At 45.7% G+C, this 24,025-nt stretch overlaps 1 protein-coding gene and 1 long non-coding RNA gene across 3 annotated transcripts in view; one reads left to right on the plus strand and one right to left on the minus strand.

The window, feature by feature from the left end:
* Positions 1-24,025, plus strand: part of GABBR2 (gamma-aminobutyric acid type B receptor subunit 2) — a 3,493,747-nt gene that overhangs the window by 494,186 nt on the left and 2,975,536 nt on the right. The gene's annotated exons all lie outside the window — the stretch shown is intronic.
* Positions 8,018-24,025, minus strand: part of LOC138281587 (uncharacterized) — a 531,591-nt gene continuing 515,583 nt past the window's right edge. The window contains exon 3 of the long non-coding RNA XR_011200904.1: positions 8,018-8,114. This is a non-coding gene — a long non-coding RNA (uncharacterized lncRNA). The remainder of the gene's footprint in view (positions 8,115-24,025) is intronic.

The following is a 24,025-nucleotide window of genomic DNA, read 5'->3' on the forward strand; positions in this document are numbered from 1 at the left end:
ATGGGGTTTTTGGTTGGCAGTTAGGTTGCCCTCTGTCCAAGCAAGAACCCTCACTCTAGTCAGGGTAAGTCACACACAATCCAAAATCAGCCTGTGCTCACCCTCCGGTAGCTTGGCACGAGCAGTCAGGCTTAACTTAGAAGGCAATGTGTAAAGCATTTGTGCAATAAATCATACAACACCATAGCATAACACTACAAAAATACATCACACAGTATTTAGAAAAATATATAATATTTATCTGGGTAATTGTAGGTCAAAAACGATCAAAGTTGCAGTACGAATTTGTAAAGATATCACTGAAAAGTGATATTAAGTGTCTTTGAGTCTTTAAAAAGCAATAAAGTGTCTTTCAAGCACAGAGTACCTGGTTTCTGGTGGGAAATCTCCTCAGAGGGCCACAGGAGAAGAGATGCGTGGAAAAAGGGGTGTGTGCGTCGATTTCTTCTCAGCACACACAGACTTGCGTCGTTCTTTTCCACGCGGGGAAGTCGGGCGTCGTTTTCCGGCGCGCAGACAGTCTCTTTTCGTGGATCGCGGGGATTACCAGATGTCCCGGGTCTGTGCGTGGATTCTCCTGCTTATTTTCCGGCTGCGCGTCGTTCTGCGGGGCTGCGCGTCGAAGTTTCGATCTCACGGTAGGCGTCGCGTCGATTTCTCCTTGGAAGTCGGGCGGCGTTGTCCTTGCGAGGCCGTGCGTCGAAATTTTGGTCTCACGGCAGGCGTCGCGTCGATTTCACCTTGGAAGTCGGGCGGCGTTGTCCTTGCGAGGCCGTGCGTCAAAGTTTCGCACTCACGGTAGGCGTCGCGTCGATTTCTCCTGGAAAGTCGGGCGGCTTTGTCCTTGCGAGGTTGTGCGTCGAAGTCTCGATCGTCCCGAGGGCGTCGCGTCGATCAGCGTCGGTGTGCGGCGTTTTTCTCGCCGCGAAACAAGCTGTGCGTCGAAATTTTCGGCGCACGGAGCGTCCAAGTGAAAGGAAGAAGTCTTTTTGGTCCGGAGACTTCAAGGAACAGGAGGCAAGCTCTATCCAAGCCCTTGGAGAGCACTTTCACAGCCAGACAAGAGTTCAGCAAGGCAGCAGGGCAACAGCAAGACAGCAGTCCTTTGTAGAAAGCAGACAGGTGAGTCCTTTGAGCAGCCAGGCAGTTCTTCTTGGCAGGATGTAGTTTCTGGTTCAGATTTCTTCTCCAGCAAGTGTCTGATGAGGTAGGGCAGAGGCCCTGTTTTATACTAAGTTGTGCCTTTGAAGTGGGGGTGATTTCAAAGAGTCTCTAAGAAATGCAACAAGTTCCCTTTCAGCTCAATCCTGTCTGCCAGAGTCCCAGTAGGGGGTGTGGCAGTCCTTTGTGTGAGGGCAGGCCCTCCACCCTCCCAGCCCAGGAAGACCCATTCAAAATGCAGATGTATGCAAGTGAGGCTGAGTACCCTGTGTTTGGGGTGTGTCTGAGTGAATGCACATGGAGCTGTCAACTAAACCTAGCCAGACGTGGATTGAAGGGCACAACAAGTTTTTAGTGCAAAGAAATGCTCACTTTCTAAAAGTGGCATTTCTAGAATAGTAATATTAAATCCGACTTCACCAGTCAGCAGGATTTTATATTACCATTCTGGCCATACTAAATATGACCTTCCTGCTCCTTTCAGATCAGTAGCTGCCACTTCAACAGTGTATGAGGGCAGCCCCAATGTTAGCCTATGAAGGGAGCAGGCCTCACAGTAGTGTAAAAACGAATTTAGGAGTTTTACACTACCAGGACATATAACTACACAGGTACATGTCCTGCCTTTTACCTACACAGCACCCTGCTCTAGGGGTTACCTAGGGCACACATTAGGGATGACTTATATGTAGAAAAAGGGGAGTTCTAGGCTTGGCAAGTACTTTTAAATGCCAAGTCGAAGTGGCAGTGAAACTGCACACACAGGCCTTGCAATGGCAGGCCTGAGACAAGGTTAAGGGGCTACTGAGGTGGGTGGCACAACCAGTGCTGCAGGCCCACTAGTAGCATTTAATCTACATGCCCTAGGCACATGTAGTGCACTCTACTAGGGACTTACAGGTAACTTAAATAGTCAATCATGGATAAACCAATCAATAGTACAATTTACACAGAGAGCATATGCACTTTAGCACTGGTTAGCAGTGGTAAAGTGCTCAGAGGTCAAAAGCCAACAACAACAGGTCGGAAAAAATAGGAGGAAGGAGGCAAAAAGTTTGGGGATGTCCCTGTCAAAAAGCCAGGTCCAACACACGCCTACTCCACCGATGGATCTTTGACTCCGCTAACACCCAGCAAACAGACTAACGAGAAAGCCTGCTAGTTCTCTCCCGCTCTCCAAAAGTCCAGACCAGATGCACCTGCAGACAATTTGAAAGAAGATGGAAGCGCAGCAAGACCCCAGCAGACCATGCAGCCCTCAAAACCACTGTCATATCACACTACCGCCTCATAAAAGCGCCACGAAGAAAACCACCATACAATAACTAATCAAGTACTAATCAACGCCAATGCACACAACAACAAAGAACTTTTCACTGTGGTCAAAGAATTAATCAAACCCAGCACTGACTATGCGGACAGCCCCCAACACAAGCCCTCTGCAACAACCTTGCTACCTTCTTCCACCGCAAGATCTCCGACATCTATGACAGCCTCACAACCATGGACCCACCAACCCCACCCACAACCACCGCACCCAAGGGTTCTGGATCACAACCGACCCTGACCAACTGGTCCATCCTCACCACCGATGACAGCCTACGGATCCTGAAGACCATCCCCTCTGGAGCCTCCTAAACCTGTGCCCCCACCATATCTTTATGCGTGCCAGCGATGCCATTGCCCCGAGCTCTGCCACACCGTCAACTGCTCCATCAAGACTGCCACCTTTCCCAAAGACTGGAAACACACAAAGATCAACCCCCTGCTGAAGAAACCTTCTGCAGACATGTTGGACCATAAGAACTACAGACCCATCTCTCCGCTCCGCTTCCTGGCCAAAGTCATCGAAAAAGACATCAACGCCCAACACACCAAATTCATCAAGACCAGCCACATCCTGGACCCCTCCCTATCCGGCTTCAGAAGCAGCCACAGCAGAGACTGCTCTCCTTGCGACAACAGATGACATCCGTAATCTCCTGGACCGAGGTGAAACTACAGCCCGCATCCTCTTAGACCTCTCAGCCACCTTCATCACCATCTCCCACACCAGCTGTGGCATCCCCCAAGGCTCCCCCCTGAGCCCACCCTCTTCAACATCTATGTAGTTTACGTGGATTGTAATCCCACGTAAAAGGTTCATATAGATAGAAAGGAAAGGCAGCAATGCTGATATATGCAATTTTTCTTTTTGAAATTGGTGATATGAAGTATACATGTTTAATATGCACTATAATCTAATTACATATTTTACACTTACTTTAATTTCCCAGAACACTCTCAAATATTTAGCTGCCATATTATGCAACAAGCTCACTAAAACAATCACGTAATTCCTTTTCGCTGTTTGCATTGTGTTTTTTAACAGTAATGAAGTAAAAAAATGTAAACGGTCTAAAACGAGTGCTGCAGAAGAAAAGCATATGCTGCTTTGGGGCCCGCAGTTGAGGTTTTTACTGGCAGTCAAAGTGCATTAAAAAAAGTATGGGAAATATGATGCTGAGTGCAATGGGGTGGCATCAGTGAGCGTTGGGGGAGGTCAAAGGTATGGCCAAAAAAACAAAATATTTTGTAACTGTGTTTTTGGGCCTTTTCCCTTCAGGTCAACATTTACAATAATGCACACTTTGAATGAAAAATAAATGCAAGTTAACCTAATCAGTGGGAAATAAACTATTTTATATTATGAAGTGTCAATTGGGCAATGTGATGACTGCAGATGTCTTTGTGTGCAACCAGAGAGCCACTCAATTAAATCCGGCTTGATGCAGAAGGGAATAGTGACTTATCTATTTTCAGTGCTATGATGTCCTAGGTCTGTGACAAAAAGTACTGTGAAAATGTAAATCATTATTTTAAATTTGCATTATATAAAGTATAAGATAGACTGCTACCAAATGTGCAAAAAGATTTAGATTTAAAATTTAAAAAGTGCTTCCAAAATAGAGAATTTAAATAATGCAGACTGTACCTAGTGCAAACAGTTTTTAAAGCTGTTCATTAAAAGCACATACCCTTCATTTGAGTTGGTATCAAACACCGTTGCAATACCTCTGAAAAAGAATAAACCTTTGTGATCACAGAGGTTCAAGTGACTCCATCAATTAATGCCAATACCAGCTTTATATGTGCAGCTTAACCAATTGCACGCATTTCTTTCAGGCAGCAGGCGCCCTGTCAAGAAGGCGTGTCTCCCGTGCCGCAGTCTGTCCCTAACTTGGCTTCATGGCAGAGGAGACTCCCTTTCCTTCACTTCAGCTGTCAGAATGAACTGCCCCAAAATGGTTGTCTTTTAACAAAATTTCGGGAACCATTTTTATCAAAATATAAAAGTATGGGTACTTCGTGCCTCGTTTATCCCTCCCACTTCAACCTCTTGTTTTTAACATAGACAAGTTCAAAACGGCATGTAACCATTGTTTCCTCCTGCACAGGACTCATCCCCTCTTCGGGTCTCCGTTACAGATAGCTTTACGTGTCTGGCGGATTCCTATGGATTCCGGAACAATACATACACGTAGAGCAGGCTTGAGATCAGTTCCTTGCTCCGTGGTTGTGGGATGGAGCATGACATTCACATCAAAGGGGAGCTCTTAGCATACACTCAAGAAAGGGGGTACTACAAGAACCTCTAGCGTTAAGGATTATTAAAGCTCGAAGAGCCATGTTACTAGGCCCTTGAAGATATGTTAGACGTGTCCAAGAGGTTCCAGAAAGAAAAGGGATTGTCTGAGCTCAACGTATGGAAACAAGCTCAGTATGTGTCATGCAAAAGGGCTCATTCGTTGGAAATAGTAATTCTGGTTACTGAATTCTATTCCTTTTACTGCCTTTAGAATAGTTTTCTTCTTTTTAACGTTGTCTCCTGAAAAACCGTTGCATAATATTATGAATAAATAATTGAACAATATTAATCATTGCAGTGGTATCCAGTGATTCGAATATTACATCATGAAGATTGAAACGGCGTGGGTTTTGTAGTGGAGGGGATTATTTCCATTCACTAATGGGGCGTTTTAATGTCTGCATTCATTGCCCACTTTCCTAGCAGGCGAGTGGACATGTTGTATACCTAGCGTGATCCGCAACATCATTTATGAGCCATGCCCCCGGACTTTCATGCCATAGCCCAGAATCTCCTCAGACGGGATTCCTCCCTTTGCTCTCAGGGCTGCCTCTGTCAATGCACAAGAATCTGTCCGCACTGCAAGGAACTGTTCTGATCGGTGAAATTTACGTCAACTTAACAATGATGTTGCTTCTTAAACTACAAATATATATGTACATTATTGTTCCCGTTGAACATTGCTGGAATGACACTGATCCAGAAGTGCCGATAACCTGCTGCAAATGAACGTTCAGAAACAAACCTATGACGAGAGCATCCGGCAGACAAAGAGGGCTTGCTGCTCCAGAGAAACCTTCTGTCTGCTTAACATGTTTGTTTAATATAAACAACAAAATGACACACAAAGCTCTTATGCCATCGAACAGCGCAGAACAGCCTGGATGGATCTCATAATAATTGTGACCATTTTTGATGCTTTCCAAGTTGATTTGAACTGGGTTCCTAGTTGAGATGCTTTCTTAGGTCACATGCTACATTTGGCGTTGAGTGTGTCAGTGTTCGTAGGTCGTAGTCTGAACCAAGCAGAGGGTATGGTGGCTGCAGTGCAGGAGTCAGAGGTCTCTTTTTTGTTCTCCCATGGGGTCGAGTTTACCTCTGCAGCTCCTGTGTCCTGCCACCTGTCTTTTTGTGACGGTACCAGGCGTGTCGCAGAACAGCAGCTCGGCTGTAGCTCCCGGACAGTTCTAGCGCGTTGCTCGCGAATTACATTGACAGTGATGGCTCCGAGAGTATCCTTTTCGTTTTTAATTGGGTTCAAGGGTCACTTAGCGTTTTCTGAATTCTTTTTTGCGCTCACACGTCATGTACCCTTCCAGAAGAAAAAGCTAGATGAGAGTCCATTCTAATAATGTGCACACCTTATTTGGTCGTACACAAGGATGTCAGTAAACGCACAATGAATTCAACATCAGAAAGTTACAAGGTAAATATTTTATTTGCACATTATTGTGCCGTTGAGCATGGTCAGCATATCAGTGTTGAACGTTTGTATTAACGAATAACATAATCCACTTGACTTGGTGGTTGGGAAAATCTCGATTCATTTTTATTCCAAGCACTGGACCTAAGTACTGCACTAAAAGAAATAACTACATGATGCAAGACAGACGAACTGATTTTGATGCAAGCAAAGTCCACTGTTTAAACCCTGCTTACTTGAAAGTGACGCACCGTTTCTTCTTCACACGTAGGTACATGTACACAAACGCGTTTACGTGTGTCGTTACATGCCTGCTTATTCGTTATTGCAGGCTTCTAGTTCAGTGGCCAATGCTAAACACTAAAATGGTTCAGGAAGTTAAGGCACCTGCTGCAGAGAGCTATGTGTATCCAGCACGTTTGCAATGAAGCTCGGGCTGGTCATCAATTGCTACAGAGACCCGTGTAGTCTGTGGCTTACTGGTATGAATAATCATAAAATATGTAAGGAGGCCACAGAACCTGTAGATTCCATATTTGAGGCCTAGATATATAGAACAGTAGGCATTCGTGATCTTTAAATAATCCCTGTGCAGCATGGAGCTCACACGTTTCTAGCCTGGGTAGTAGTGAAATGGGTTAAATGATCGCTTCACATGTTTGTTTATACCTTGCTGAGCATGGCTTTGAGAAATCTGTAGGTCACCTTTGACCCTGAGTAGCAAAGTGAAGTGAGTGTTTTAAAAAAAAGATTATTGTGCCCTCAGAAGACCATTGTTATAAGGTCTATAAAGTGAGTCCCATTGGGCTGGGTAGTAATTCACACCGCCCTTCGGCTATTTCTAAGCACTATAAATAAGAATGGTCGCTATTTCCCAAGTTACTGATATTCAGATTACTGATCTCAGAAGGATGGAAGGCCTTACCGGTGTCAAAGTCACAATCAACAGGTTACAGAGTGTCCAACTCCTTGAGTCACCCCAGTGCCTGCACGTAGAAGCCACACCACATTACACTGAATACATCTTCAAAATGCCTTGTTTATCTTATGGAGACACGATGTAGCATATCTTGCAGAAAACAGTTACTGCTGTTGCACCTTGTTCTCCCGGTATCAAATACTTTGCACTTTTTAAAGAGTTTTTTAAGGTTTCCGTGCTGGGAAATCTCTGGTACAGTTTGTGAGTCAGTAGAGAAGTAAGATCTGAGTGGGGGTAGGGTGTGAGTATGTAGCTCTGCTAACACACTTCTTGAAAACACATCCCTAATAACCTGTCAAGTGATGCAGTTACATAGAGTGCTCTACTTTCTTTTCATTCAGAAACCACTGCTGTTCTGCAGGGTAACGGTGCTAGCAGGCCTCAAAGACACCATAAAATCCACTAAAGGAGCTGACATGTGGGCAGCTGGATGCAGCACTGTAACTATACCCAGTCTGGTCTATGCCTGGGAGGTGGCGACCCTGGAACGGACAGACCTGTCCCAGGTGTAGGCTGCACAAGACACATCAGCAGAATACACAGTAACATCAGCCTCACACACCCATCACACAATTTTATGGTTTGTGGCCTTAAAGGAGTTTATTGTCCATGATTCTTATGTTTGATCAAAGTCCAAAAATACTTTGTTGAAGTGTATGTCCTTACGATTATGGGGAGACTTCATTAAGTTGGGGCTACCACAGATACGTAGAGACTGGCCTGCACATCAAGGTGTCATAATATTCAAACTACACAATACCACCAGGGGAATGAAAAGCATCACAAAAGCACTTCCAGAGTGATTCACAGCTCTTTTTCCATCTCTCCCCCTGAAGAAGTGCATTGTCTTCGCTCTTTTGAAGAAAAGTAATTTCAGTCCTTTGAAGATTCTTGGAGAACGTAGTTGCTGGCGAACAATCGACCTAATTGGAGAAAAATAGTGATGTAAATATAACTTTTGCCCCAGAAGACGCACTGAAACTAGGATGCTATTTGCAACAGAAGAACTCAAGACCCTTGTTGATAATGGTGGTGATTATGCTCAATCTCTCGGCTGCCTTTGGTATGGTCGGCCATACCATCTTGGTCTATTGTCTCAGGGCAGCAAGCATTGGAAGAACAGTGTTAAATTGATGGACTTCTTTTTCGAGAACAGAGTTCATGCTGTAAAACGGAATACCATGTATCTAAAGACTGCTGCCTCCACGCTGGGTATCACACAGGGCTCCTCTCTCTATCTCCTTTGCTCTTTAATGTTTATGTTGAATGTCTGGTAAGCAGTCGCGGCTCGTGGGTTGTGAGGGGACAGGGCAAAGCGCAGGAGGGTATTTGGGGACGACGACACCTAACATAAAAAAAATATTTAAAAAACACTTACCTCTGCTCCCGCGACGCACCACTCAGTTCCTCTGCTCTTCTGTCTTGCTCCAGCACAGGCTCCCAGCCTTCCTGCAAACAATCCTGACGATGCTCAGGGCAGTGTCAGGATTGGCTGGGAGCGCCCTAGCTGGGCGCTCCCAGGCGGACTGGGAGTCTGTGCAGGCTCTCTCCAGCCCAGCAACTGAGACCCTTCTGCGCATGTGTGTTTGGCCGGCCCGAGACGGCCGGCCAAACATACATGCACATTGAGGGGGAGAGCTGAGCACTCCCCCTCATTGCTCGTAACCCCTGTGGCCCGCCCCTTCTCCCCAAAAACTACAATAAGCATAGTTTATTATAGTTTTTAGGGAAAGGTTTGCATCTGCCGCTGCTGGTGCAGGAGTGACACTCCTTTGCCCTTATGGAGGAGCCGCCCCGCTGGTAAATCCTATTCTTTCCTGTGTTATTCCCATTTCTGCTACACTGATGACACTCAGATTACCATTCAGTTGAACCAGGAGCCGTCACCGCCCCGGAGACTTGTTTTGAGTGCTTCAGGAAAGGTGAAAGATTCGTGGCATAGAACTTTTTAAATCTGAATGTGAATAAAATTGAATAAACGGTGGTAGGCATAAGTAGGAAATGATGGCACAATTTCAATAGGCTTAACTGAACGGCCCCTCTGCCCTAAACTGGATCCAGTGCCAAAGCCCTGGGCACACTCTTAAACCCACATGTAAATGTTATCTTCAGCTCCATTTACAGTATCTTGCAGCTTCTAAGATGGGCTATCCCTTTTCTTTCTGCAAAACCTCATGTTAGAATGGGGTCCAGGTGTATCTTCCAAACCTGAATATTGTAATACTCTAGTTTATTTATCACTGCAGGGTTTAAGATGAAGTTTCAAAGGGAGCAGAATGCAGCTGTTTGATTAGTGTGCCCCTTCTCATGTCTGAGCAAGTCTCTTAAGCCTGCCCTGATTGCTAGTAGACACTGGTTCTGAGCACCAGGAAGCACTTGGTTACAGCCTACCGAATATGGAATATATAAAATAAAATAGGTAGGTGTGACGTATTTACAAAATTCAGGAGTAAGTCACTACTAGTACTAGAAAACTCCCTGTCAATTGGATCCTATAAGGACTTAGAAAAAGAATCTAAACAAACACATGAGGAATCTTATAGGAGCATGACACACTTGTCACCCATGGAATGTGTGTGGCAATATAAAGCAACACTCATATCTAATAAAGAAAATGCTTGCACTACATCATACATCAGGTGGCTGCAGATCATATATAGAAACACATAAACCATCCAGCGAAACAAATGCCATTGGCAGTATACTCTTCAACAGTGCCTCATCTAAAAAATGCAGCCCATGACCAGCATAAGACATAGAAGCTCAATGAAAAGGGCATGGTATATGCCAATATGAAAAAGAAAGGTAAGCTTCTGTAAATGCAGACATCCCATCAATTGCACTGACGTCTTTGGGATCAGATTCAGGAAGATGACAGGAATCCCCCAACAGTTCGAGGTGCATACCTTTTTTGTGTCTGTGGACTAGAGGATATGGAAATCTTTCAGTAGGAAGCAACTGTGTTGCCGGGCTGGAGAAAGCCTACTGCACATGTGTGTTTGGCTGGCCAGCCAAACACACTTGCGCTCTGAGGGGAGTGCTCTATGCACTCCCCTCCGTGGCTGTCATCTCCAATGCCCGCCCCTTTTACCACGAAGGAATAATAATAAACCTAGTGTATTATCCCTTAGTGTTGAAACAGTTGCAGCTTCTGCTGCTGGCAGGGGGGCAACGCTCCTCCGCCCAGATGGAGGAGCTGTCCCCGAAGCTGACAGTTTACCTGTATGAAAACACATTGTAAAGAAGGGGAGGAGAAAGTCCACCAATCACCAAGAGGATTTCATGGCCATGCACAGGAAGCTAGATTTTCGAAGAGGTAGCATAACAATCTGCATGGACAGCAGTGTGAGAGATCATCAGACAGAAAGTGTCTACCAAGGTCAATGGATGCTCGTTAGCTGAATGCAAAAAGCACCAGGACCAGCTCCTGGGTATCACTTCTCTTGAATCGTATGGTGATTCCAAATACTGCCACATGGGTAAAGAATGCAGTCACCTGCTCCGTGGAAGATGGGATCAATAAATAGGTGGATAGGGTCGCTACAATGAATACTTTTACTTCAGTAAACGTTCTCACTCATGCGTAATTCTTTTAACTATATGGACATGTACGCAGGGGGGAGACTTGCATGCTATGTCATAGAATGCATCCTTTCTCTTGTGAGAATCATCGCCGTCAACATACCAAAACACCATTATTTTGCTAATACAGAAACATGTTATGCTGACCAAAATCCAGCTTGGACTTTCAAGGCTCGTCTCATAGAAGTCATATACACGCCCACAAACATTAGCTGGAGCGGATTTTCAGCTGAACAGATGTGCTTACATGCTACCTTGTACAACTATTGCTGTGAGTCATAACTACAAAAGGTGTACAGTCACTCATGGCCAATAAATGTATGTATTGCAACCAGAGCCATTCCAAAGAGCTAAGAAAAGCCATACACGTGTATGGGCTATTTAAAGCGAACAATGGCTTTACACGACGTACCCAAGAAATTACCATGTTTAAAAATGGAGGGAAGTTTTAATATATTAATTTGGAAAGAAGGGTAGTGGGAAGGACTCGCATAGTCAAAACAAGGGCTGATGACAAATATTCAGTGTTTCAGCAGTGACAGGCCACAGGCTGTGATAGGAAGAGGTGTGCGGTAAGGAGCCTGTGTCTGGTTTACGGGTGAGGCAAATTGTATCTGCAAATTCAGATAATGCCCAACGGTCCTTTGAGATGGGTGACTTCCAAGCCAGATCATGAATGGAGGGAGGAGAAATCAAGATATTTGTAGTTTGTGAGGGTGTTCAGATGTCTAACAGCAGGCAAGAGAGAGCAGAGTTGAAAGAGTCATGTCATACAAGAGGATAGAGTTGCGAGATGTCTGCATTAAAAAAATCAATGAATAAAAAAGCAAGGGCGTTAAAGGCAAATCGAGTATACTTCACACTTCTCATCGAAAATCAATATGTACCACGCATTCAAACACAAAAACAGGACCTAGAATAACGGCTAGAATGGAGATTAATCGAGACTAAAGAGAATAGACCCTTAGATTGGTGGGGATTAATGGGGATATAACATTTACCTTGAGTAATCCTACTTTAAATATGTATGACCTCTAACCAGTTATGAGTAATGCTACATTAAATAGGTAAAGCAAAGTAAGACATTTTGGCGCCAAAAAGTAATTACGTCTCTGAACAAGTTTAATAGAAAAGATTTCATGTGACATGATTAGCTAAAGGTGTCAGAAAAATAAGATAAAACATGGATTTGCTCTTGCGGGTTCTTCCTATATTTGTAGCAAACTTCAATTGTTTTGGGAATAATTCACAAAGAATAAGTGAGGGAAAATTGCAAGTAGTACATAACCCACAAGTCCCTATTTGCACCAGTATCTCAGTATGCGGAATGTAACAGATATACTTTTACACATGCAGAAATGGGATGCAAAAGAAACGTACATTTTAATTAGAAAATACTTTATAGTATTTTTCCATTGAAAAAAAATGTTTTTTCCCAGTCAGTCTGAAAACAATCCTGCCATTCACAAGAACAAATTTGCCAGTATTTTGTTGGTGGATAACCAAAAAGGTTATAGTTTATGGGTGTTAATCAACTTTTGAGGGCAAACATCAACGGGAACTTTTACAAACCCATCGTTAGAAGTAGATTTGCCCAGATGACAATCCTCCCACACTGGTGGAACTGAGTGAATCCTGTTAGCAAAGACAAAAGTTCTGCCTTTCTTAATATGTGAATCAGGAATAGAATGTTGTCCTTTCAAGCATTGTCTGTTGCATCCCTACATTGTTACTCTCACTTCGATTTCTGAAGCTATCACTTAAATGCTTTTCACAAGCTTTTCAAATACAATGTGAATTTGGCTTCCTTTTAATGGGTATTCGTTATACTGTATGTTTGAGACGACCCATGCTAACTACGAACGACCCATAATTAGTGGCAGTGTTGGAGAAAGGCTTTCTGCACCTTGTGAAAATACACTTACATAGTTTCAAACTGTTTTGAATTGTTTAATCGCATCAGTTCTCATGGGACCTGTCAGAAATGGAATTGTTCATTTGGAAACCCTAAGAACCCTAGTTCTAAATATATTCGCAACTTTGAATGTTTGTATGTACTGATGTGGTATTTCTATAGCTCAAACCTAGTCAAAAGGCAGCAACGCACTGTACAGTGTCAAAGACAATCAAGTGATAGAAAAGCTGGTTTGTGGACAGTTTATGCATTGTGATGTAGAGTTCTTTAAAGAGGAGCATCTCCAATTCTTTCTTAAATTGGAGAAGCATTGGAGCAGTCCTGATGGCTATAGGGATTTTGTTCCAGATCCTGTGTGCATTGATGGAAAAGATCTGCTGCCTTGTTTTTCCTTTTTTACAGCCGAGTACCACCAGAGATTCATCAGAGATGATGAGCTTCTCTGCTTGTTAAGTGGTGGTGTTGGTTGCGATGGCTTTGTAAACTTAGCAGCTGGTTTTGAAGATGGTGACGGTTGCCAAGGAAAGGGATGGGGTGATGTTATCATTTTTCTTCAGTCTCTGGGCGAGTCTTGCTGTGGAGAGCAGGAGGCCCTTAAGGGATGCCCGTGTGGAGTCTGCAAAGCCATGAAGCAAGGCACTAGCACCATCCAGAGCTTCAGGAAGGTGCTGGCCCTCCTAAATGATGTTCAGCAGTGTTGGAGGCATCGGACATCTGAAGCAGAGGAGACTTTCAAGTAGAATGGTGTATCATCATCAGATTGATTAATCTTGATGCTGTTATTTGTGAGTACAGCACCAAACCTCTCCATCTACAGGTTGAAGGTCACAGGGGACGCTATTGTATCTTACGGGTGATAGGTATCTTGTGAGCCCTGAAAGTGTCCATGTGAAGAAACTGTTGTCAGTTGGAAAGGTCAGACAAAAAACAGTGAAGGACATTGCCAGTTAATCATATTTGAGTTGCCATTAATGTGATTGTGGAAGTGAACATTGACTGCTTTTTCATTGATTCTGCCAGTGAATGGCATGTGAGTGATGGACTGATAATGGGCAAGGTCATCGGTGTCTAGTGTAGTGGATATTGCCTGTCTTGAGAGGTTCTGGGAAGATGCCATGAGTGAGGGAGGAAGGCAGTGACAATAGTGAGTAGGGATAAGAGAGCATCTCCAGATAGAGATTTGATAGAGGATGAGGGTAAGACTGCATCTTCATACAAAGTGGCTTGGAGGGAGTTGAATGTATTGGCATGATCTGCGAGAGTTATGAGTTTGAAGGAAGATCAATGTGGGATTCTACGGGAAGGGGTGAGCGCAGGAGATAAAGCAGACTCTGAGATTTTGATGTGGTTTCAGATCTTCTGTATTACTTATCTAAAGGAGAGATTGATTGCATTCCACTTTTCTGTGGAGTGAGGAATAGGTGGGTTGGGCAGGAGGTTGATGCAGTACTTGATTTTCTTGAAGAACATTCTGCCTATGTTGACGGCGTACCTTTCGTTGGTTGGTATCATGAGTTCTCTGCATGTTGTGCGGAAGGACTTTAATATAAAGAGGCCACAGGAAGTTTTTTCCCCATTTTCTTTCCTGGGTATGCACAGCTCATTTAGTTGGAGTCTGTTGGTTGTATAACAAGCTGTATCATGCTGAATGTGTTGATGATGGTGAGGATGATGTCTCGCGTCCCAGTCCTTATACAATGAGGTTTGCCTACTTCAACAGAAAATATTTACCAATGTAAAAAAATGAAAAAATCATACCCCCATCTCTGAGGCATATCTCCTCATCCTCCTGTTTATCACTAAAAGGACATTTATTTTTCACTGTGAAGCATTTGTTTGCTTTTTTACATTCTTTAAAATCCCACAGTCGTAGATGCTGTCTCAGCCCCTAGATTTTCAGTATTGTAAACTGGAATAAAGCATATTGAATTCTGCATGCTAGTTTTCATCCACTTTACTGAAATGTCATCTAAATTGTACAGTATGATCTAATCTTCAATTTCAAATCAGAAACAGTTCTAGCTACTTGCTTTATTAAATGATCTGGGCCATTTAATGTCAGCTAATCAGTTACACAACTGTTGCCTGGTAAATTATGAGCTTTCCTGAGACATTGCGTTTAGAAATTACACTGAGTTATATTCCAAATATGGCCTTTAAGTAAATAAAACTTGACTACATAAAATACAAAAGCCATCATCAGACATCTAAAACTGAGTACAGGATTTAATAAGTGAAATGTTTCTTTTCAGTGGGCAGAACATGCAATACAATGCAATGAAAATGCACTAGTGACCAATGTCAATACTATAGTGAGTGAGAAGCACTGTCTAGCCATGAATTTATGTATGTTTAACCAGAATGCATGTTATTTAATGTGACCGCTAGGTTAAACACAGCTTTACTTGCGCATAAATTAGGCTGGGCGAAATTTGCATTACAGAAGCGTAGTTTTGGGTAAAGTTCATGTATTTCTGCTACATGTTATTTCTAAAATTATGCTATTAAGCTATGGCATGTAATTAGGCGCCATTCACGGTAAAATCAACAGAACATGAGCGACTGTTGTTTCCAATGCTTGAATGCTTGTACTATTTTATAGCGCAAAATGAGTCACTGTGAGAACGCACTTCATGCTAAAATATATTGGCATATTTATACTAGGCGCCATTTGTGCTTCATGTTTTTGACGCAAAAAACGGTGCGAACTTAACTCCATATTTATATTTTGACACTAGACCTTTCTAGCCTCAAAATATTGGATTTGTCGTCATTTTTGGATGCCTGAACCCACCTTGCCTCAATGAGATGCAAGGTAGGCATTCCCATGCAAAAAATGATGCTATCCCCATAGCGCCATATTTATCCCCATGTGCTAAAATGATGCATGGATGGGAGGCGGACCCAAATATTGCTGTTAAGCTTGCTTAGCGCTGTTATTTATTGACTGGCTCAGACCAGGCGTTAGGGGACCTGTGGACCCGTGTCCATGGTTAAACACAATGGAATGGGCCAACAGGTGCCCACCCAAGCCCCAGGAACACTCCCACCCTCACCAGAGGATGGGGGACGCCATCCCAGGTAGTAGGGTAAGTTTAGGTAAGTAATTGTAATGACATTTTTAAGTGCCATTGGGGGCCCTGACTTGGGGCCCCCTGAATGGCACTGGGTGCAATTGCCATGCCCAGGGGACTCTGGTCCCCTGTGATGGCCATTGGCGTGGTAAGCGTGAATCCTGTCTTTTATAAGACAGGAGTCATGTGTTATGGATGGTTGTGCATCAGGAAATTACAGTAGGCTGGCTAACTGCATTTGTTTTGCCTCTAACCAGCCTAGCGTCACTGTTTGATGCTCAACCTCCATCTCCTCTACCGCCACCCCCACTAGGCCAGCGTCTTGTATTTAGATGCCAGTCCACGCTTAGCGTCGGCTTTCGACATTCCTTAAATATGGCACCCGGCTGGCGCTGTAGAATGGCGCAAGCCAGCACAAATCTTTTTGATGCAAAACTAGGTTAGCGCAGTTTTGCATCAGAAAGTGGTAACTATGCCCTATAGTGCCTAATGCTGGTTTTGCATTTTGCTTAATTATGTATAATTTTGCAAAATGTTCCTGCAATCTTGCCTAATTACACAACAGTAAATTATGCAAATTCCGCACATCCCAATATAAATCTTTTCAACTTCAACAAAATGGAGTTTGAAATGTAAACAGCACTAGCAGGATCTCACCATGAAGAATTAAAGCATTTGAAATATGGTGCATAACCCTAAAGGTATTTTTCATGCAATTGTGGAAGAAAACACAGGAGAATACACTCTATGACATATTTTGATGAGATTGTGAAATTGTGCAATACATTCAACGTAGGCCCAGACAATTAACAGTATAAACCCGCTTTTAAAATGATATAAGCAGGTCTGATATCCGCAGTATCTGTGTTTCATTCTGTTGTGCACAATTAAAATGACCCTTGTATGTTATACATTCTGAAAGATACAATACAAAAATAAACAATTCCCTTAGAATGAGAATCCAATGTCTGAAAGAGTAATTGACGAAAGAAGCAACACATTTAAAAACTATAGTTTAGATCATTATATAAATACATTTTATAATGTACACACCTTTCAGATTCCCTTGGATATACCTTCCCGTACTTCAAGGGCCCCTTTATGTATAAACTTCTAGAATCAGACTGTGAAAAAACTCATTTTTGGAGAGAGAGTCACCCCTTTTATCTTTTGTAAACACTGAATTCTGAGCGATGGTTACACAACAAGTAATATAGGGTGAAACAGCCTAAATGCATCTTCTTACTTCTTATTTCCTCATGCAAACACCATGGAGTGTCTCTTTGGAACCTCCTTGTCTGTGTATTTTGTATGTCTGTGTCCCCTTTTTATTCCACAGGCCTGCTGCACTGCTCGGCACCAATGCTGCAGATAAAGGAATCAAAAGAACATTGCCCTAAAAACAGAGCACAGACAAAAGCAGCACAGAAAGAGGCACGTTGTGTATAGGCATGACAATAATATCCTGGGCACATTTGTACATTACAGCCAGACAGGTTGGCTTTGCCGATGCTTGTTGTGAATGTGTTTGCAATTTTAGCATCTTTATGTGTTGTTTGGCATGGAGAGGATGTGTGACAGTCAGGATTTTGAAAGAAAATAAGTGGTCTGACCAATCAAAGCTGAGCTGGTTAGAGACTTGTAGATTTCTTTATGAAAATCGAGTACAGGGTAGAACCCCTTTGTGGGGAGTAAGTTTCAATGCTGTATTAGGGTGCTGTTGGATGAGCAGGATTTGGAAAGAGATGCATGGGCATCTTCATCTTTCACTCAGTGGGTATTGAAATTCCCAAGAAAAATTCTGATCACAAGAAGAGCTGAATTAATCTGTGCTGCAACATAATCAAGGAACCATCAGTAAAACATGTATTGCTTCCAGGTGGTCGGTATAAAAGGTTCAGTCTCAGAGGTTTAAATGTTTTGTTTGCAATCTCAACATGCAGTGAAATGAGTAGTGTTAGAAATGGGGTTTTTGGTTGGCAGTCAGGTTACCTCCTGTCCAAGCAAAAGCCCTCACTCTAGTCAGGGTAAGTCACACACTATCCAAGATTATCCTGTGCCCACCCTCTGGTAGCTTGGCACGAGCAGTCAGGCTTAACTTAGAAGGCAATGTGTAAAGTATTTGTGCAATAAATCATACAATACCACCATATAGCACCACAAAAATACACCACACAGTGTTTAGAAAAATATATAATATTTATCAGGATAATTGTAGGTCAAAAAGAATAAAGTTGCAATGGAAAATTGTAGAAATATCACAGGGAAGTGATATAGAGTGTCTTAAGTCCTTAGAATGCAATACAGTGTCTTTCAAGCACAAAGTACCTGGTTTCTGGTGGAAAATCTCCTCAGAGGGCCACAGGAGAAGAGATGCGTGGAAAAAGGGGTGTGTGCGTCGATTTCTCCTCAGCACACACAGACTTGCGTCGGTCTTTTCCACGCGGGGAAGTCGGGCGTCGTTTTCCGGCGCGCAGACAGTCTCTTTTTGTGGATCGCGGGGATTACCAGATGTCCCGGGTCTGTGCGTGGATTCTCCTGCTTGTTTTCCGGCTGCGCGTCGTTCTGCGGGGCTGCGCGTCGAAGTTTCGATCTCACGGTAGGCGTCGCGTCGATTTCTCCTTGGAAGTCGGGCGGCGTTGTCCTTGCGAGGCCGTGCGTCGAAAGTTTGGTCTCACGGCAGGCGTCGCGTCGATTTCTCCTTGGAAGTCGGGCGGCGTTGTCCTTGCGAGGCCGTGCGTCAAAGTTTCGCACTCACGGTGGGCGTCGCGTCGATTTCTCCTGGAAAGTCGAGCGGCTTTGTCCTTGCGAGGTTGTGCGTCGAAGTCTCGATCGCCCCGAGGGCGTCGCGTCGATCAGCGTCGGTGTGCGGCGTTTTTCTCGCCGCGAAACAAGCTGTGCGTCGAAAGTTTCGGCGCACGGAGCGTCCAAGTGAAAGGAAGAAGTCTTTTTGGTCCTGAGACTTCAAGGAACAGGAGGCAAGCTCTATCCAAGCCCTTGGAGAGCACTTTCACAGCCAGACAAGAGTTCAGCAAGGCAGCAGGGCAACAGCAAGACAGCAGTCCTTTGTAGAAAGCAGACAGGTGAGTCCTTTGAGCAGCCAGGCAGTTCTTCTTGGCAGGATGTAGTTTCTGGTTCCGGTTTCTTCTCCAGCAAGTGTCTGATGAGGTAGGGCAGAGGCCCTGTTTTATACCCAAATGTGCCTTTGAAGTGGGGGAGACTTCAAAGAGTGGCTAAGAAGTGCACCAGGTCCCCTTTCAGTTCAATCCTGTCTGCCAGGGTCCCAGTAGGGGGTGTGGCAGTCCTTTGTGTGAGGGCAGGCCCTCCACCCTCCCAGCCCAGGAAGACCCATTCAAAATGCAGATGTATGCAAGTGAGGCTGAGTACCCTGTGTTTGGGGTGTGTCTGAGTGAATGCACAAGGAGCTGTCAACTAAACCTAGCCAGACGTGGATTGTAAGGCACAGAAGGATTTAAGTGCAAAGAAATGCTCACTTTCTAAAAGTGGCATTTCTAGAATAGTAATATTAAATCCGACTTCACCAGTCAGTAGGATTTTGTATTACCATTCTGGCCATACTAAATATGACCTCCCTGCTCCTTTCAGATCAGCAGCTGCCACTTCAACAGTGTATGAGGGCAGCCCCAATGTTAGCCTATGAAGGGAGCAGGTCTCCCAGTAGTGCAAAAACGAATTTAGGAGTTTTACACTACCAGGACATATAACTACACAGGTACATGTCCTGTCTTTTACCTACACAGCACCCTGCTCTAGGGGATACCCAGGGCACACATTAAGGGTGACTTATATGCAGAAAAAGGGGAGTTCTAGGCTTGGCAAGTACTTTTAAATGCCAAGTCGAGGTGGCAGTGAAACTGCACACACAGGCCTAGCAATGGTAGGCCTGGGACAAGGAAAAGGGGCTACTTAAGTGGGTGGCACAATCCGTGCTGCGGGTCCACTAGTAGCATTTAATCTATATGCCCTAGGCACCTGGAGTGCACATGACTGGGGACTTATAAGTAGATTAAATAGTTCAATCAGGTATGATCCAAAGTTACCATGTTTACAGAGAGAGAGCATATACACTTTATCACTGGTTAGCAGTGGTAAAGTGCGCAGAGTCTAAAAACCAGCAAAAACAGTATCCAAAAACGAGGAGGGAGGCAGGCAAAAAGTTAGGGGTGACTACCCTAAGGCTGTCAGGTCTAACATGTGTCCCCCCCAGCTGAAAGTGGGGAGAGCTACCCGACCTCCTGGGAGCTCTCATCGCTAAGGCGGAAGTACCTGGAGAGACCATCAGCATTGGCGTGGTCAACCCCTGGGCGATGTTCCACCGTAAAGTCCATCCCCTGTAGGGAAATGGACCACCTCAGAAGTTTTGGATTCTCACCCCTCATCTGCATGAGCCATCTGAGGGGCCTGTGGTCTGTCTGAACTAGGAAGTGAGTCCCAAACAGGTAGGGCCTCAGCTTCTTCAGTGCCCAGACCACAGCAAAAGCTTCTCTTTCAATAGCACTCCACCTCTGTTCCCGTGGTAATAGCCTTCTGCTAATAAAGACTACCGGTTGATCTTGGCCCTCATCATTTAGCTGTGCTAGGACTGCCCCTATGCCATGCTCTGAAGCGTCTGTCTGCACGATAAATTCCTGGGAGTAGTCAGGGGCCTTGAGCACGGGGGCCGTGCACATGGCTTCCTTTAGGGCGTCAAAGGCTTTCTGACAAGCCTCTGTCCAATTCACCAACCTAGGTTGCTTCTTGGACGTGAGTTGTGTCAAGGGGGACACAATGGTACCATAGCCCTTGACAAACCTGCGGTAGTAGCCGGTGAGGCCTAAGAAGGCCCTCACCTCAGTCTGGGTTCGAGGTGGTTGCCAGGCCTTGATAGTTTCGATCTTGGCCTGGAGTGGCTGCACCTTGCCACCACCTACTAGGTGTCCCAAGTACACCACGGAACCCTGCCCAATCTGGCACTTACTAGCCTTGATGGTCAGGCCTGCCTGTTGCAGGGCCTGAAGCACCTCCTTGAGGTGGAGCAGGTGTTCCTCCCAGCTGGAACTGTAGACAGCTATGTCATCCAGGTAGGCTGCACAGAAGGCATCCTTGCCAGCCAGGACCCCGTTAACCAACCGTTGGAAGGTAGCGGGGGCATTTTTCAATCCAAACGGCATCACCCGGAACTGGTAATGGCCGTCAGGGGTGGAAAAGGCGGACCTTTCCTTAGCCCCCTCAGTCAGGGCGATCTGCCAGTACCCTGAAGTAAGATCAAACGTACTCAGGAACTTGGCAGCGCCTAGCCTGTCCACGAGCTCATCAGCTCGGGGGATGGGGTGAGCATCAGTCCGTGTGACTGAGTTGAGACCCCGGTAGTCCACGCAGAACCGGAGTTCTGGCTTCGCGCCTGGGGCAGTAGCCTTGGGGACCAACACCACTGGGCTGGCCCAGGGACTACTGGACTTCTCAATAACCCCTAGCGTCAACATCTTGGAGACCTCCTCCTTGATGCTGGCCTTCACCTTATCTGACAACCTGTAAATTTTGTTTTTCACAGGGAGACTGTCACCGGTGTCAATATCATGAACACAGAGGTGGGTCAGTCCCGGAGTAAGGGAGAAGAGGGGGGAGAACTGCTCCAACAGCTCATAGCAGTCTCCTTTCTGGTTTAGAGTCAGGGAGTCAGACAGAATGACCCCGCTTACGGACCCATCACCTTCTTGGGCAGAGAGGAGGTCAGGGAGAGGTTCACTCTCCTCTTCCATTCCTTCATCTGTGACCAGAAGCATGTTGATCTCCGACCTCTCAAAATGAGCTTTTAGTCGGTTCACGTGGAGCACCCTTAGGGGGTTCCTAGGGGTTTGGAGGTCCACTAGGTAAGTGGCCTCCCCTTTCCGCTCCTTTATTTCAAATGGGCCAGACCAGCGGTCCTGGAGAGCTCTGGGCTCTACTGGCTCCATTACCCACACTTTGTCTCCAGGTTGAAACTCTACCAGAGTGGCCTTCTGGTCATACCATTGTTTCATCACCTCTTGACTGGCCTCCAGGTTACTTTGGGCCTCTTTCCAGAAGCGGGTCATCTGATTGCGGAGGGCCAACATGTAGCTGACCACGTCCTGAGGGGGTGTCTTTGGAGCGTTCTCCAATCCCTCCTTGACAATGCTTAAGGGTCCCCTGACGGGGTACCCATAGAGAAGCTCAAAGGGACTGAACCCTACCCCCCTCTGGGGGACCTCTCTGTAAGCAAAGAGAAGGCATGGTAAGAGGACGTCCCATTTACGCCTCATGGCCTCAGGGAGGCCACCAATCATGCCTTTCAGGGTCTTGTTGAATCTCTCCACAAGCCCATTAGACTGGGGGTGATAGGGTGTGGTGAACTTGTAGGTTACACCACACGCATCCCACAGATGCTTCATGTACGCGGACATGAAGTTAGTGCCTCTGTCAGACACTATCTCCTTGGGGAATCCCACACGGGTAAATATCCCCATCAGGGTTCTGGCTACCACCGATGCAGTTACGGTCCTCAGAGGGATTGCCTCTGGGTACCGGGTGGCATGGTCCACCAAAACCAGGATAAACCTGTTGCCTAAGGCAGTTTTGGGGTCCAAGGGGCCAACAATGTCGACGCCCACCCTTTCAAAGGGGGTGCCAACGACAGGAAGTGGAATCAGGGGGGTTTTAACCCTCTTTCCTGCTTTACCACTAGCCTGGCAGGTAGGACAAGCCCTGCAGAACTTGTCTGAGTGTGTCCTCATTTTGGGCCAGTGAAAGTGGTTGACAAGCCTGTTGAAGGTCTTGTCTTGTCCCAAATGTCCTGCCAGGGGAATGTCGTGAGCCAGACCCAGTAGGAAGGCTCGGTAACATTGGGGGACCACCAGCACACGTGCTGCCCCAAAGACCGGAACCCTAGGCTCACTGTAGAGGAGATCATTCTCCCAATATAGGTGGTGATTGCCAGAGGCGTCACCTGCTGCCTGGTTTAAGGCTTGTTTCCTCAACCCTTCTAGAGTGGGACACTCTTTCTGCGCCTGGCAGAATTCCTCCCTGGTGGGTCCACCCTCAACTTGCCAGCCAGCAAGCTCCGGTAAGTCACCTAGGGTGGCAATGTCTTCCCCAGTTGGCTCGGGAGTCTCCTCCTCAGGAGCCCCGTCAGCCACTGTGGGAACTTCTGGGGGCGGTTTCCCGCGCCCCTCGTCCCTCCTCTTGGCAGCTCCCTGGGCCATCGTTCCAGGCTCCAGATGCCCTTGACTTCCCTCTCGGTCAGCCATGGACCGGGTGGTCATGCAGACCCACTCAGGTAACCCTAACATCTCCAGGTGAGATCTGAGCTCTACTTCTTTCCAAGCAGTATGCTCTAGATCATTGCCTAACAGACAATCTACAGGCATGGCAGGACTCACAGCTACTTTCAGAGTACCAGAGACCCCCCCCCACTCAAAGGGAACCCGAGCCACCGGTAGGTGACTCTCGCGGTTGTCAGCGACTATGACCTGGTGGAATGTATTCGGGATTATCTGCTCTGTGGACACCAGCTGACTCTTGATAGTAGTCATACTGGCTCCTGTGTCACGCAGAGCCTCCACCTTCTGCCCATCAATGAGGACCCACTGCCGGTACTTGGAAGTATTTTTAGGCATGTGGACCTTGGACATCATTTCTCCTTCTCCCAGGGACACTAGGGAAATCTCTACCTGCTCCCCAAAGCTAGTGGGGTCCATCTCCCCCCCGAGTGCTACACTAGTCAACCCAGGCGCCTGTCCGGTAGTGGACGGTGCCCTCTTGGGGCACTGTGGATCGCCTTTGTAGTGACCATATTGGTAACACTCCATGCATTTGGGGCTAGATTTTCCTGACCTGTCAAATGTCCCTGGTTTCTTCCCAAATTTGGAAAAGGAAGGGTTGCCACCCCCTCCCTGGGAATTCTTTTGGGGGCCTTTAGAGAGTTCCTTATCTGTAAGTTTATCTCCCCCCTCTTTCTTCTGTTGGGAACCCTGACCACCTTTGTGGGAGTCCCCCCCAGGTACCTTTTTGGACACTCTGGTGCTAACCCAGAGGTCCGCCTCCTCAGCAAGCTTCCTGGGATCAGTCAGCTTACTATCCACTAGGTGCTGGCGCAAATCGGTATAAGTAACATTAAGCATATGCTCTCTCAGGATCAAGTCATATAAACCTTTATAATCTGCTACTTTGTTGCCCCGCACCCATCCATTCAGTGCCTTACTAGAGAAATCAAAGAAATCTACCCATGTTTGTGTGGTTTGTTTGG

Source organism: Pleurodeles waltl, chromosome 2_2 (assembly GCF_031143425.1).
Source record: "Pleurodeles waltl isolate 20211129_DDA chromosome 2_2, aPleWal1.hap1.20221129, whole genome shotgun sequence".
Classification (NCBI taxonomy): Eukaryota; Metazoa; Chordata; class Amphibia; order Caudata; family Salamandridae; genus Pleurodeles; species Pleurodeles waltl.